General features: G+C 35.1%; 1 protein-coding gene across 1 annotated transcript in view; it reads right to left on the bottom strand.

Moving 5' to 3' along the window:
* Positions 1–13,446, bottom strand: part of LOC128995055 (uncharacterized) — a 76,338-nt gene extending 62,892 nt beyond the window's left edge. The window contains exon 1 of the mRNA XM_054419933.1: positions 13,290–13,446. The gene's annotated coding sequence lies outside the window, so the exon portion shown is untranslated. The remainder of the gene's footprint in view (positions 1–13,289) is intronic.
* Between the last annotated feature and the right edge of the window lie 2,216 nt (positions 13,447–15,662).

The raw sequence follows: 15,662 nt of genomic DNA, 5'->3' as shown, positions 1-15,662 counted from the left end.
GCGAACATGTTAACAAATACGAAAAATGTACATTTAATGTTCTCGACTAAAGCTGATTGCCGAGAGTTATTTTTGTTTTAGTACGAACAATCTAATATAGGTATCATTAAAGTATTTGTGTACGAAGTTTATATTAAATTTAAAGTATTACCTTTACACATAGAAGGCGAAAACGTCAAATAATACTTGACAGTTTACACTTCCACTATGATTACATACAAGGTGGTAAATATGTTGAAGACGGTGAAAAATAATCTATTGCGATAGAACACTAGAATCTACTGAGTTTTATCTGGCGAGTTCTCACGATCGAGTTGCTAGATCTTACAGCGATCGTGCCGAAACTATCATTAGACGATCCTATGATCGAAATTATAGAAATTATAGCCCTAGGTTAGACGGGAGCAATTTTCCCAGAGTCGATTCATTTTCTACGCAGGACGGAATTCAATTTCGGGGATAAACAACAAAATCAGAAAGTTTCTCTTTGAAAATCAGTCCTTTCTCTGCATTTTTTGTGATCGTGCATGAGTGTTGATGTAATAAAAAGTGAACTGTCCAAAACCGGGTTACTATCTAACCTCGACCTTTTGTTCTCATCATCATTAATTGGTAGTAATCCAAATGACAAATGGCACATTATTCCAGTATTTATCATGAGATCGGACCTCCAACCATCAGATTTGAAGGCGAACACTACCCAGCTACTCGGACGATTCAATTACTAGTACAAATTCAGACTTTATTATCTTTCTAAAGAGACGTGTGTACCATGTACAAACCAAACCAAATCCAACTACAAATTCCTCCTGGCAGAGTTCATTGCGTGTCAGAAAGCGTGGGTCATTTTGGGGCTTCATAGTCCAAACTTGGCCCGGGGTCAGTAGGCCTACTACTATAGTAGGTCCCCGTTATCTGTGGTGATAAGAATGCTGACCACGCTCGGCTATCATTAGGCCTCATTGTCCAAGGCGGGCTTTTTGGTGGGTAAACATGGCGGGAATAGCATAGAGTAAACATACACTTAAACATCTGGTCAAGAAATAGCCGACGGTCAAGTAATAGTATCAAAGCAGTGAAATCGCCCGAAATCGGTGGCTAAGATACTTTTATCTACCGATTTTATACTTGAGAGAAAAGATTTAAACTGTGCTTTGTTCACAATATTTAGGCTGTTTTAGGGGGGGGAAATATATCCCCTTCATTCAAGGTAACACTAAATAAATTGTTATTTATTTAATATTTATTATTTATTAAATAAATAAATAAATTTTTATTTGTTTAGCGTTGCCTTGCTCCACTTGGCCCTTACCTTTGAAAATAATAGCCCAACAGCTGAAAGCAACATACATTAAATACAAAACAAGTTGTTTGGGGAAATTCCCTTCAAACCGCCTAAATATTGTGAACGAAGTATGAAACATGCAACAATTCAGTGAACTACTGTGGTGATGTAACAATGTACAGTAGTATAGCCAAAAAATTGGAAGGGCGTATTAAATTGAATTTTGAAGAGTGAAATCCCTCCAAAGTATAGAATTTGAAATTGGATCTAGGAGTCTACAACCAGCCAACTTGGACGACAAATCACAGGAACAGACATTCAAACATTCAACATGTAACTTGTAACATTACAGGCATGTTCAATGCGTTACTTATAAAACATATTCATGATCAAGATGGCAATAGTAAGCAAGTAGGCATGCTACCAACGGAACAGCATTTATTTTTCGTCTAATTAATTTATCAACACGATTTAACACTTAAAAATGTACAGCATAAACGATACTCTGCAAGAAAATTTATCTCAAAACGTTTTCAAGGTGCAAGTCTGCAATCACCGTTTGGAATCTCCGACATCCACTCGGATCAACCAGGACAGTATCAACAAACGCCTCGAGAATCTTGTGACGGCAGGCAGTCATGTGATCGTGTTCACGTTTTGTCGTTTGGCGAGGAACATGTTTATGTCTTGCTACAAACATTCACGCGACCGCAGTAAAGCTTGTGCAGTGAGGGCGACCACCATCAGATTTAGTATTCTGTGGTTTATGACTGATTCCTCCCAAGACATCCGATCAAGTTTAAGCATCCATTTTTGGATTGTTTACTTCTGGCGTTGTTTGTCGTAGATTGGACTTGACTGATCACACCAATTCCAAAGTCACATATTATGTATAGTGTTGTGTGTCATATTTTGGCAGTCAGGACATACACCTTTAATGACTATTGCGCTATCTTTTTGTTTATCTGTTTAAGCTATGTATTATCAAGTTATGTCAAGATTTGCCGTAGCCTATGTGTGCATCATAAAACAAAATGAAGTAGATATAGGGATATTTAAAAATATACGAAAAGTCATAGGGATTTTCTATGTCATTGTATTTACTACACATCTTATTAAATTCACTTTTGTATGTAGGTTTTTGAATATTGGATTAGAACATGTAACCATTATTTATAACGTATATTCCAATGATGAGATGTTATAACTACTCGGGACTTTTCATGGTTTTGCGGTGACGGTGTGGGGAGGTGCAATGGAATTAATTGAAAACTTTTAGATTAAAAGCAATTAAGTGTTAGTTATTTCATCACACGTCATTTAACATTAAACATTACCTTCGGTGAGACCGATGGTTTTATTCCGTTCCGGATACAGTTATTCTCTCTAATATCCAGAATGTGAAAGACTTTTCGATTAAGAATTGATCTTAGAGCTGTACTGCCATAAGATATTTTTGAAAACACATTTTCATAACATTATCTCGACAAAGATACAAACATCAGCGATATAGGCTCACAAAAAATTTTAATTTACTGAATATTCTTTAATAAAAATAATATTAAGCCTATTTTAAAATCTAGAAAATTTTCAAATTTAATAATTATTTTTACCGAAAAAAATGAGAAAATACATTTTAGCAGTGAACGTCTCTTAAATCTGAACCATCAATAAAGTCGGTGAAATCTCTCCAACATAACAGTAAAGCAAGAACTGTTTGAGCTTGACAATAGTGACAATCATTGGCGACAAATGTTAAACTGGAAAACAATTTTCTTGATTGTCAAGAAAATAGCACTACAACACTGGATGAAAATAACACTGGATCGTAGTAGGAATCTTTGAAACTTTTACGTAGGTGGTCTATGAACATAGGTGGTCGATGAAGAGTTCCTAGAATCATTACGTTCATTTAAAAACTGACAGAAAACTTAATCTGCAAGCATTTCATTCGTAGAAGTGTAACCTAGACCACATACCAAGCAATGCATATTTACTTGTCTATTCGTCAACGGTGGTGCTAGTGCAGTCATTGACTACAGCAACATCAGCACATAGAGCGAAGACCAGCAAGTGATGAGTCATACGCAATATTGTGAGCACTAGGTGTGAAATGCTCTCACGTACATCGCCAAATCCAATAACTATATGACGCAGTGTTTTTGTGGGGCTTGCGATAAAGTAGGTTTTGTAAAAATAATTTACGTCATGCTAAGCAAATATTTAGATTGTAATACATGCACTAAGGGGCTTATGTCTAGTTTCATCCCTAGGTAAAAAAATAATAGAGCAGTTGGAATACTGAAAAATCCACTATCTCACACTTATTTATTTAACTAAAAAACGCACATCATTAACATCACTATAGCAGCAGATGTTATTAAAGGAAACATTCTAGTAAAAATATAATCAGGCAAATGGAAATTCACGTAGTCTAGTAGGTCTGCTGGGACAGGGGAATTTTTATACTACTGTATTTAGGACTACTTCTTCGGCTCTAAACTTGAAAAATAACATACATTGGTCGGAATTGTCAACAGAAATATTTTACTTAAAACACTTCTTCATTACTCTGTAATAAGAAATATCCGCAATAATGTTGTAAGCCGATTATTATATTAGCACATTAGGCGCGATGTCGGAGCGCAGTAATAGCTACAGGCGGCGGCTGACGATTCAAGATGAGAATTTCGTGAAATGATCCGCCCATGGATCGAAAAAGTGGTTTTTGGAATGCAACCCGGCAGCCGAGCACAAGGGATTGCCCATTGTATGGCACAACTCTGGCACGGAAACAAAAGCTGTAGTAAATACACACACAACTTTATAAAGTATACCTTATCGTACATTAAGTATACGGATTGATATTGCAAATATTTTTGATTGGAATGATTATTGGTTCGATTTAAAGAAATTCGAAGGCTGTTTCGTATGTTTCATGTTGGTAACTTTTCAGTGCAATAGTGTCGACTAAATGTTTGTGTTATTTTAAAATTGATTTTATGTTTTTGGCGATAATCTTTTTAGCAATAGTTTGCATATAGTTTGTTAAATTTATTGCACATTTAAAAACTCCCTATAAATTGATTAGACAGAAATAGTCAGAAAAGTGTCTTCGACTAATCCACAAGAATTATAAATGTTTAAGGGATCTTTAAGGTTAATCGTGCCAATCGGGATGTAAAAATAATGTAATAAATTGAATTGTTTGTATTTCAAAGGATACTTTAATATTAATAGTAAGATAATTATAATTATAAAATTTTGTAAAAAGGCATATTTTGAAATTACTATTTTCATTGAACCCAAACCATAATATTCAGCTTATAATCATAACGTCGTTTTAGTAGGTAACTAATAACATGTATACGTACGTTTGTTAGCATACAGTTCTAAATAAACGCCATCACAAGATCCTGACAAAAACAATGTAATCTATTCGAATGAAAATGGGGTTTAGTCGAATAAACATTTCTGCATTTGAATAACGATTCAACGCTGAGTGCAGATGCAGTCTTGCATAGAACTATGATGAATACACGGGACTGAATGGAGAACTAGGTCAGTGGTAGAATCTACCCTTAATAATCACAGCCCGGGCATCTATCTACTTTATAATTAAATTTCCAACTTCCTAAGCTCAAAGGTTTTGATTACAATTCAGTTATAATGAATCTTTAATATTGCATTGCTAACAATAGAAGATCATTAGAGTTTTGCATTCAATTTCATCTGTTTAGGTAATTTTTAATCTTTTAAATTGCGTGTTTTTAACCTATAATTACCAATTTTTAATATTTTATGTCCGATTAGAACCAACACATTATGTGGGATGGCGAACATAATAAAAAAAGTAAAAATATACTAAATTATATTATTTTATTGCGTATGAGTGTGCTGATGCAAAAAAAAAAAACGTTTTCATTTTTAGGGAGAGTTTTGCAATCTAAGCTTTACTCTTTCAATAGGACACTAGAGGTAAAGCAATACTTTTTCACCACACTATGATGTTTTTGGCTGTATTACATACGTTAATTGGTGGTTGAAAGTTACGTTTTGCTGGCCATGCCAGCTGTCATCGTAATTTGGGGACCGAGCAGGTTTTTACAGGCCGGGGCCGCAAAATCAGCTGTCCGCTTACTTACTTAAAACATGCATTTTAAATACACAATCAAAATCCATAGAATTGCAATAGAATTGTGTTTTTGTCACCGTTGCCTAGCAACTATTTATTTTTATTTTTGCTGATTCCTCAAATGATTTCTTCACATAACCTTAAGTTGTATTGTGTTGACTATCAGTGTGCATTATTATAGTGGTGAATAGTGGTAATAGGGTATAGTGTGGTGAAAAATAGCGTTCGTACTACGGACCGAAATGGTTTTGCAGCTCTCGATCGATTTAAGTTCTCGACTTCGTCTCGAACTTAAAAACTATCTCGAGCCGGCAAAACCTTATTTTCGGCCCTAGGTACGGAATATACTATAATATAGATTAATTATTAAGGTGAAACATTTTTTTTATTTGTAAAATAATAATTATAAGTGACGAAACGCTATTTGGCAGGAAACTTATTAAAACCGTCTTCATCTGACCCACAAGGATGACAAATTAATATATTTATGGAATTATGTTTATTACAGTCAACATTTCCGAACATGTGGTCACCCAACTTCAAGTTGTTAACAACTTACAAACATACGCCAAAACTTAATAGTATATTTCGTACCTAGGGCCGAAAACCATTTTGGTCCGTGGTACGAACGCTATTTTTCACCACACTATACCCTATTACCACTATTCAGTACAATAATAATGCACACTGATGATAGTCAACACAACTACAACTTTAAGGTTATGTGAAGAAATTATTGGAGGAATCAGCAAAAATAATAATAAATAGTTGCTAGGCAGCGGTGACAATAAAACAATTCTATTGCAATGCTATGGATATTGATTGTGTATTTAATATGCATTCATGTATTAACAAAGTAAGCGCGGGCAGCTGATTTTGCGGCCCTAGGGATGTAAAGACCTGCTCGGTCCCCAAATGACGATGACAGCTGGCATGGCCAGCAAAACGTATCTTTCAGCCACCAATTAACGTATGTAAAACAGCTAAAAACATCATAGTGTGGTGAACAATAGATTAACTTCCAACTGGGGACGAAATATCATTAACAAAACCCCTATTTTTAAATCATTATTAGACAAGAGTATACAAAGAACTTCAATAAGTTGTGACGACCTTTTCGTCCAATCAGTAGTAAACATTGACCTAGACGTTAGGTTGAGGTTGTTGTTTTCTGGAACGACTCTCTCATTCGGCAAAGTCCTTGTTTTGTTTGTATAACTGTGGAAACATTCGCTGGCTTCCGTACTGATTAGATATAGCTATACAAATTAAAAAATCGTGTGAACATCTGTAACTGGAGTAAGCTTTAATGTTTAAACGAGTAAATGGAAAAAAAATATTATGCAAAGATTTTAGGTGTGTGAGAGAAAAGAGACCTTCAGATTATAAGAACTTCTAGCTCTATATTTTGGCCCTTAAACGAAGGTTTAGCATAGTAACTAGTGCGCCAAGCAGAACTTCAGCAGATTATTTGTAAGATTAATTTTTAAATTTGTACGACCTCTCCAGGCGTTTACATGCGTATTATTTCACGTATAGGCATATAGAGCGCGGGAAGTAAACCCATCGATATAAGTGCCTAAAATTGAAAGAGAGCAGGAATCGGCTTTTTTTGCGCCTATAATCAGATAGTAAAGAAATTACCGATTTTAAAGTAATAGGAGAATAATATTATTTCTGCAAGTCAGGTTTAACATTTTTACAATTTACTAGTAGTTGGGTTTTAAGAATGCAGGTAAGGTGCCGTACATTCCCCGTTGAGCGAGGAAAGCTCGGCGTAGTGCAGCCAGAATACAGAACTGTTCTTTAACATGTAAATGTAAACATGGAAAGAACATTCAAGTCTGTGAGCCGTGTGACTCCAGTCACTACCATTTTCTTTGCTGTATTACAACATCTGCGGATGTCATCAGGTCATGAAAAGAATTATCGCATATCGTTGATGAGGGAACATGTGATGAAAAAGGACAACGTAAAGCCAAATGGTTACTAGATCCTTGGATTTATAAGTAACATTAGCTTAGAAATGAAAGAATGACATAGGTTTGTGGATGTAAATAATCCACGCATTCTTTGTTTTCTGGTCAAATGTTTAAACCTTTTGAAATACAAATTTAAAAATTGTATGAATATATGTCTGTAAGAAATAGTCCACAGCAATTAATTTATTTTTCGTAAGGATAACATACGAGATGGTGTGAGTTTATAACATTTTCATAACTTGTAACGGATAAAAAAAGTTACTTCGGTAGTACAATAAGAGTTCTTGTCCTATTGTAGTTGTGGAATTTGAAACCTGATGAGAACTACGGCATTATCTATTTCGCAACAGGGATAAATCATAAAGATAAAACGCCACCAAATGTATTGTAAAATCAATCCGATATTACAACAAGTTGACGGTTTACTATCTAGAAGTATAATTACCGATCAATTATATTCACATGACCATCTTCGTAAGCCGAAACTGTTACATTTGAATGAGTCACCCGATGGCGCCGTTTGTACAAGTGGTGCGCTAAAACAGCTGTTTCAACAAACAGATCAGGTGCACAAGGTCTCTCAGTCCAACATCGCACTCTTGGATTTATAACATTAGACAATGTAGGACGATAGATCATTCATATTACTGTATAGATTCATCGACCTTTTTGATCCAATGAAGATATTTTAGGGTTGTCTGTGCTCTTATGTTGCCTAAAGGAGTTTTGTTGTTTACTACAGGGGAACCTCGATAACAAGAACCTCGATGACAAATGTCATTTTTAATTCCCTAGAATTTATTTTAGCCCTAAACTTGGCAGTGGGCATTTTAATCGTTATCGCAGACCTTGATAAGAAGTAAACCTTGATAATATTTGGTATTTAATAATCCCCATGTGAGTCTTGTTATCATGGTTCTACCGTATTGATTTTGTTTCTGAATACAACAATTATTCGTGAACCATTACCTTTCTTCTAGTGTTCAAACCCGAACTACTTGCAAAGACTACATAAAATAAAAGAGATGGTAGAAAAGAGAAAAACAATTTTTTATTAAAAGCGCGATGGTCATTGAAACTGCATCAAGTTGAGGCTAGTTTCGAACTATTGAAAACCTATGGTCTCTTCTCAGGATCGAACGGGTGACCTTTTGATTGTCAGGCGAGCACAATTGATAGTAAACAAAAGCTTTAACAGAACATTTACTGTTCAATTGCATGAAGTAAACTGTACAGTTGATATTTTATGGCCTAAACAAAGGACGCAACGCAACAGAGAGTTTGTATCTCAGGTCGGGCATCTCGCAGTAAAATGTAGCTGTAAGTACGAAATGATGTCGTGGTGTCCTGGGAACACCACTAAAGTCGCGTTCTTATTACCTACCTGGCGCTGGACACCCATCCTACCCATCACTGGTCAACCGAGGCGTTAAGTATCAATAATTATACTGTAGAAGTAACGTAATGTGCACAAGCCAATGGTGCGAGTTATTACTGAACTGTACTGACCGCTCCACTAAATAGTCAATTATTTCTCACTAAATAGTCCCAGCAATCATAGAGCACATAAGTTACCTGTATTAAGATTTTGACTAGGCCTATCGTTAGAGGTAGACACCCATTTCTTCATTCTGAAAATAAACGCTTGTATTTTGAAATCACCGATATTTATATTTAAGCCGGACTAACTAGTAGTCTGGATTATGCAACTTTCTTTGCAAACAACATAACTTTACGTAAATATTTGTTGAATAAACAGACGAGGAACCAATAATACATTATTCTAACCTAATTGTGTTTTAGCTGAATCTTTTAGATGTCGATGCAATATCTTGAAATAGATATGCCTTTCCAATCCAAGCTGTTGCGAGTTTTTGTTTTTCTTTTTTTTAAAGGTCTCAGTTAAATTAAGCCGCCGTCGGAACGTGCTGGCGTTTTATATCCTATACGAAACTTCTAACGATCGCAAACTGAAAGAAGAACTTATTGATCCCTACTTATATAGTATATTTTATACTTACACCAACTACCATCTTTTGAAAAAATAGTTTCAGCAGTAGTAGGTACACTCTACGAGACTCAATCGACCATGTTCTCTCACGGCTAAAATCTCGCAACAGTAGGTAAATACAGATGTCAGACGACTCTTAGAGTATCTAAAATCAATGGTTGAAATAAGAATCAAGCAATACAGATGTCCTTATACGCTATTGGCAGGGAAAGTGTTTGACAACATTGGAGTAGAGCGTTGACCGTTGACGACCTTCGCAACGATATCCGATGTTGTGGATCTCATCTGACCAGCTGATGCTGACACAGCTGTTGTGACAATATCGTGGTTTGATGGTTAAAAAATTATTTTAAATTGTTAGTACCAGGGGACCGATCCATGGCTTGTTATAGTTTATTTCCATTGAACTATGTAATATTAGCTCAATAGTAACAGCTGATGTTTTTTCCGATGTACTGTATTTTGTAATTTGCTAGTATACTGTGAATGGCTTTTTAAACACATGTTATAAGTCTATGTTTACTTTTTCCTTGTTATTTTTTTCAACCAACATGGTTACTTAGCAACTCAGAAAGCCAATGTTAACAAGTTTTGACTTTCAATTTCATTTTTTTATGTAATTATATTTTTCTTAACAGTTTATTTTTAATTGCATGAAACACGTTTGTAGGTCAGGAATAAATTATTTGCAACATTTGAGGGAAATCGTTGAAGCCATTTTCGAGATCTTTGTGCAAGCAAGCTTACAAGCATGCATACATACAAGCAAGCATTGCCCATGTAAGAGTAAAAGGTTCGAATTCTAGAGTTTGTGCTACGGGGCAGTTGACGCATAAAGTCATGGACAAAACATATTCCCTTAAAAAGTAATCATCCTTGTGAACACAGGACTGGATTCATGATGTGAAAATATGCATTAGGAAATCTTTTAATTTTACGTAGGTTCAGCGAGGAGTTAAAAATATATATTTAATTTAAATGATAAGATACTTGAACACATATAGTTCATGCTTGGGTGACAAACTATGGCACATAATCACTTGCTTTACATGCAATCATACAATCCACAGGCACGCAAACTACCATGCATTTTATTCGTAACTGGAGCAACTCTATGTCAAATGACAGCACATCTATGATTTAACATCGATGACATAGCATTACGTCATTTCGTTATGTTGACATCGATTTAGTTGCATGTTCTATCCGGTGATCGGAGCTACCGATTCCCGTTCTTTCACAATATCGAGAACTTTTGACATGACTTGCAATAACTTCGATGCAATAAGATTGGATTACTTGATCTAAAATATAAACATAATATGTCAGAACACGATAAACGTCAAAGTTTCATTCTGTACATAAAATGGACAGAATAATAGGTTTGTTCTCTTTTACATTAATTATACACTTTACAGTTCTACCAACGTTCTACAAGCAACCAATGGCGTTTTGCCCAGACTATATAGCTAATGGAATTGACCTTTAGATACAACTACATGAGAGACAAACCAATTTTTATGCAAGGAAAATCTGTAGGAAATTTCCTCTCTCAAATTGAACATAACTTTGGAACTGAAAAAAAACAATCTCAATTTCATTCTTAACTAACCATGCATCAGTTTATAATTAACATTGAATAACAATTAATAATATAAGCGTATACCGTCAATTGTAAATTTAATCCAGAATCTCAATGCCCTGTTTAAAATCTACATTTAACCATTGATCACAAACCATGATCCATGTCTACCGCATGGTAGACAATAGACATGTGTGATTCCAATGTTTCTAGTGTTTAAAACATATTCGGACCTCGATCATTACATCACTATTTGTACAGAGAAAAGGCTAATATAAGACCAATCTGTGTCTGTCTTTATCATGTGTTATACATCTCTCCTGGTTGACGGTCACCTGTCATCATCGCGATTTGACGTATTCATTGGTGTTATTATTCGCATGCGGGTACGTATTACTAAGTCAACAGTGATCTAAATATTAGGCACTCATTTTGGTGATTAAACCCCAATTTTAAGCCTTAAAAACGTATCCTAGTATTTCGCTAGTAGTGGGCCCTTTTTTGTTTGGCTGGACTTTTTTAGTGTAATCCATTCACACGCTATTTATTTATTTATGGCAATGCACCATTTTATATTTAATCTGTTCAGTGAGTATATAATTTGTAAGAACTATTTTCGCAGTGTAATAATACATTTAAACAATAAATTTTGCAAAGTTTTTCCTTTTGCCTTACAACGAACATTTATCATTGGTAGGTAGGCCTACTACTTAACTGTTGCTAAATATAAGATGTTCGCCAAGGTTAGCAAATTACAGTATTAAGATTATCGTGAACTTTCACTTAGAACTTCAAAACTGATGAACAACAGTTTAACTGAGAATTTGGGAACATCGGAGCTTATAATATTACTCTACAGTATATTGTTTTTCATTATAAAATATAGGTTCAATATATATTTCCTGTATTGTATATCTTCATATTTTTACACAGCCTCTTAGGATGTTCCAGCCCCTGGCCCAGGCAGCGACGACACCCTACACAATTTATCACCACCTTATAAATTCCTTAAGATACAAATTACTTGAATTAATTGTTTCTAACATTTGCTACATCAACGGGGCTCTAAACACTCAAACCACGCCGTCAACTTTGCCCTACCTAACTTTTATTTTATTTACATGTCAACGGCTCAAGTCAATACATTTTGATTGTTGTTAAAATTTAATGAAGTTAAATCTGTATCGGGAGTTTTTACAGCCCCCCCCCTCGAATAAATTTATAATCTTCTATATAATTATTACGCCAACTCAAAATTTGACCTTTGAACTCCTCCGCCATTTCTTAACCGATTTTGATCATTGGCGGCTCAATGGAAAGAGCGTGTCACGAAGATTTTAAAACCGACCTCACATTTTTTATAAAGTCGCTTGGGTTTAAAATCTCTCATGTTACCCTTTATTGTTTACATTATGATCAGCTGAATAATTTAATTGTTGTTAATATTAAACCAACATACAAAAAATCTCTAAAAAACAATTCTGTTGAGAGTTTGTTTAAGGAAATGTGTCCTACACAAATTAAAATTTACCGACCTGGTTGAAATTAAATATTTACTCTTTGAATTTGGGTTTGCGTCCATATTACAATGGTGAAAAAGTGAGAAAGCCTGGAAATGAATTAGCGAGAAATCATGGTTAACATGTTATTTATGTTTGTTCATTCATGTTTATGTGTATTGTTGCACTACACACAAAGACGATTTTTAAGTTTATCCTCCTGGCTTGAAGTTGGACTGTTGTCAATCATCAGTTTGGCGTACTTTAACCAAAATATGAATGGAAGACGAGTGAACCCCCCTTTTGACTATTTTGATCAGTCTTCCAAATTATTCCAACAAACAAATTGTAGCAATACAGGTCAACAAATATCCAAAGTGTCAATTTCGGCAGAGACAACCCTTATGAGGGTGGGGTGTATGTCAGTCACAGCTGAACTGGGTGATTCCATTACGTCCCTTCCTACCCTTAGATACAGTCATACACAGTAAGCAAACCATTGTACATTCACGCTTGTTATCTAGAGTAAATATTGACCCAGTGATAGCACAGGGCGATGAGTTTTACACAGAGCATGTTTGTCATGTTTAAAGTACAATTTGAGATATTTTGAACAATTTCATAATTATTTCAGTAAAATACAATTAGGGCCTGGTTAAAATTTGTCAAAAAGGATTTTAAAGTTTGTCGTATACAAAACATTGTATTTCTACACAAATATATATGTAGTATAAGCGTATACAAATTAATTCATAAATAATGTTATAAATATAAAACAATAAGTTGTAAACTTACCGCGTTAGTTCACCTTCCAGCGTAGTTGTAGGGTGTTGTAAATTTTCCTAAACATTCAGCACTGTACATAATCCTGGGGTAGTCCATACTTCCATAGATGTAAACACAAACACAATACAGGACGCACCACGAGACAGACAGCGACACAACGTACCTCGACGACGGCGCGGGAGATACTGCGGTAGTTACTAGGATCACCGCTGGTCCAACCGCAGCGCTAGTGTCGCGTTATCGACCGTCTCAAGGTAGGTGAAGGTCGCTCCTGAGTCCTGAGCGCAGGTCTTCAATACTGATAAGAGGGTCGGGTGGGCGCGGGAGTTTTGGGGTGTTTTAGGATTTCGAAATTTTGGATTTAGGTAATTTATAGGATAAGACGGGTGTGTTTGTAAATAAAATATCCAGTTGGGATTGCTGGTGTATTTGGTAGAAATGTAGACTTAGTCCTGTAGGTTTCTGCTCAAAACCCATCACCATTAGGTATAAGATGATGCAATATAAGAACCCTCTATGGCCAGTAGGTACCGATAATGCTCTTCAATTATGAAATCTGTCTCCGTAAAGAAGATCTCACTCCTGGAAAGGATAGTAAAAATAATAATTTAATTACCAGAAGTAATACTGTAATATTTTTTTTGTGGCTACCCAAGTTAAATTGGCTTAAATATACCAAACAATTTTAAAAACAAAAACACTTTCAAGGAACAACCATCTTATCTCTCAATTTTTGTGTGAAATGCTAGGAATCGAACAGATCCCTCCTGCACCAAATTCTGAGACTCCACCACTGGGCTTGCAGCGCACCCTTTTTACCTCCTTGTTTTTTTTTATATCAAAACAAAATATTTTCTCCCTCAAATTCTATACTTGCAACTAAATAAAATGTTAAAAATTGAGCCAAATCTAAATAGAGTAGCGTAGCGTGGACACACACAAAGGTGATGCAAAGTAATAAATACCTGATCCAAGATCCTACAATAGATGGATTCTGTATGGTGTGCTTCAAATATATAAACCTAAACACCCATCCCTTCTTTCAAGTAGCCTCCTTGAACCCTCCGAATCTCATGAAAAGATTTAAATTCCAGATTTACTGGCTTGATTCTAGAGTAGAATTCCAAATCTCATATGTCTTTTAGCGAATTTCCCTATAGGGAAGTAGCTATTACCGTAGGTGGCACGGGAAGACCTAGACCCGGGACTGATATAATTTTTTTTATTTTGATGTCCCTAGTGTCCAAAAACACTATTCGATCAAATTTCTAATGTAAATAAATAGGTCTGTGAACGCGATAACTTAAGTAATTTTTTCCAATTTTGATGAAATTTGGCTTGAATGTGTAGGGCAGGATAAAATTTTGAATGAGTTCGTGATCCAGCATGATCCATGGAGGTTTATGGGGTAAAAATTGGGTTTTATCTTGTTTGACCCTCAAAACATAAAATTTCCCAATCTATCTTTAAACCATTTTAAAAAAGCTTAAAAACAAAACAAAAATTGTATATTGAAGGTTCTTTTAGGGTTTTTGGTTATGGAGAAAATTCAAAAATTTAAAATTCCAATGTTATTTTTATAGAGGATAAGTTAACTGTTGTCAGTTTGCTTGTTTATGGATATATTTTAATCAAAATTGGCAAATTAGTTTATTTTATATATATATATATATTGCTAAAAAACACACTTTATTACCCTCCCAATAGCAGCAAACCTAGGTACTTGTCAAACATAATGTTATTTAAACAGATTTAATTTAAATTCCAATCAGGTAAATGGAAATTTGCTTAGACTGCAGGTTTGCTGTGGCAGGGTTATTTATAGTTACATTACAACCATTGTTTTCCTTGTCCGTTTAATATAGCAAACATAACTGGAATCTGAATAAGGATGGAGGTTGTTCAAATTCCTAATCTATATATTTCCTTTTCCTATTTCCTTTGGCGCTGCCTACGATTGACAGGCAAAGCTCTCTCAAAACACTTAATGCTTTTTACCATAAGGTTGGCATTCTGGGTTATAGTAGTATGTTTTCTGTGCTTTCGCACAGCAAGGTTTTTTGTTGAATGGGAGACAACCAGCCAGTGCAAATAGATCAGCTGTTGACAATCTAGCTTGTCAATTGACAATGATCATGTTTATTGCTGAAAACACATCCATCTCTTCGTACAGTCAGAAACTGTATAATGTGAAAGAAACATAGACACAACATAAAACCGTAGGGTTTGTAATCAGACAGCAAAAACAGTATAATGTGAAAGAAACTATGGTCAAAAAGGCCCAAGCGAAGTGATTATAAACCTGACTCCCAGGTTTTATGTCAAGTATAGCTTTCAGCCTTTTTTTGTTGATTTATACTTGCTTAAATAGTTGAAAACGGA

Source organism: Macrosteles quadrilineatus, unplaced genomic scaffold (genome assembly GCF_028750875.1).
Source record: "Macrosteles quadrilineatus isolate MER2022 unplaced genomic scaffold, UCM_ALF_1.0 Scaffold_5__1_contigs__length_97177068, whole genome shotgun sequence".
NCBI classification, from domain to species: Eukaryota; Metazoa; Arthropoda; class Insecta; order Hemiptera; family Cicadellidae; genus Macrosteles; species Macrosteles quadrilineatus.
Note: the sequence above shows the minus strand (reverse complement) of the source record. Positions and strands in the feature narration are given on the sequence as shown.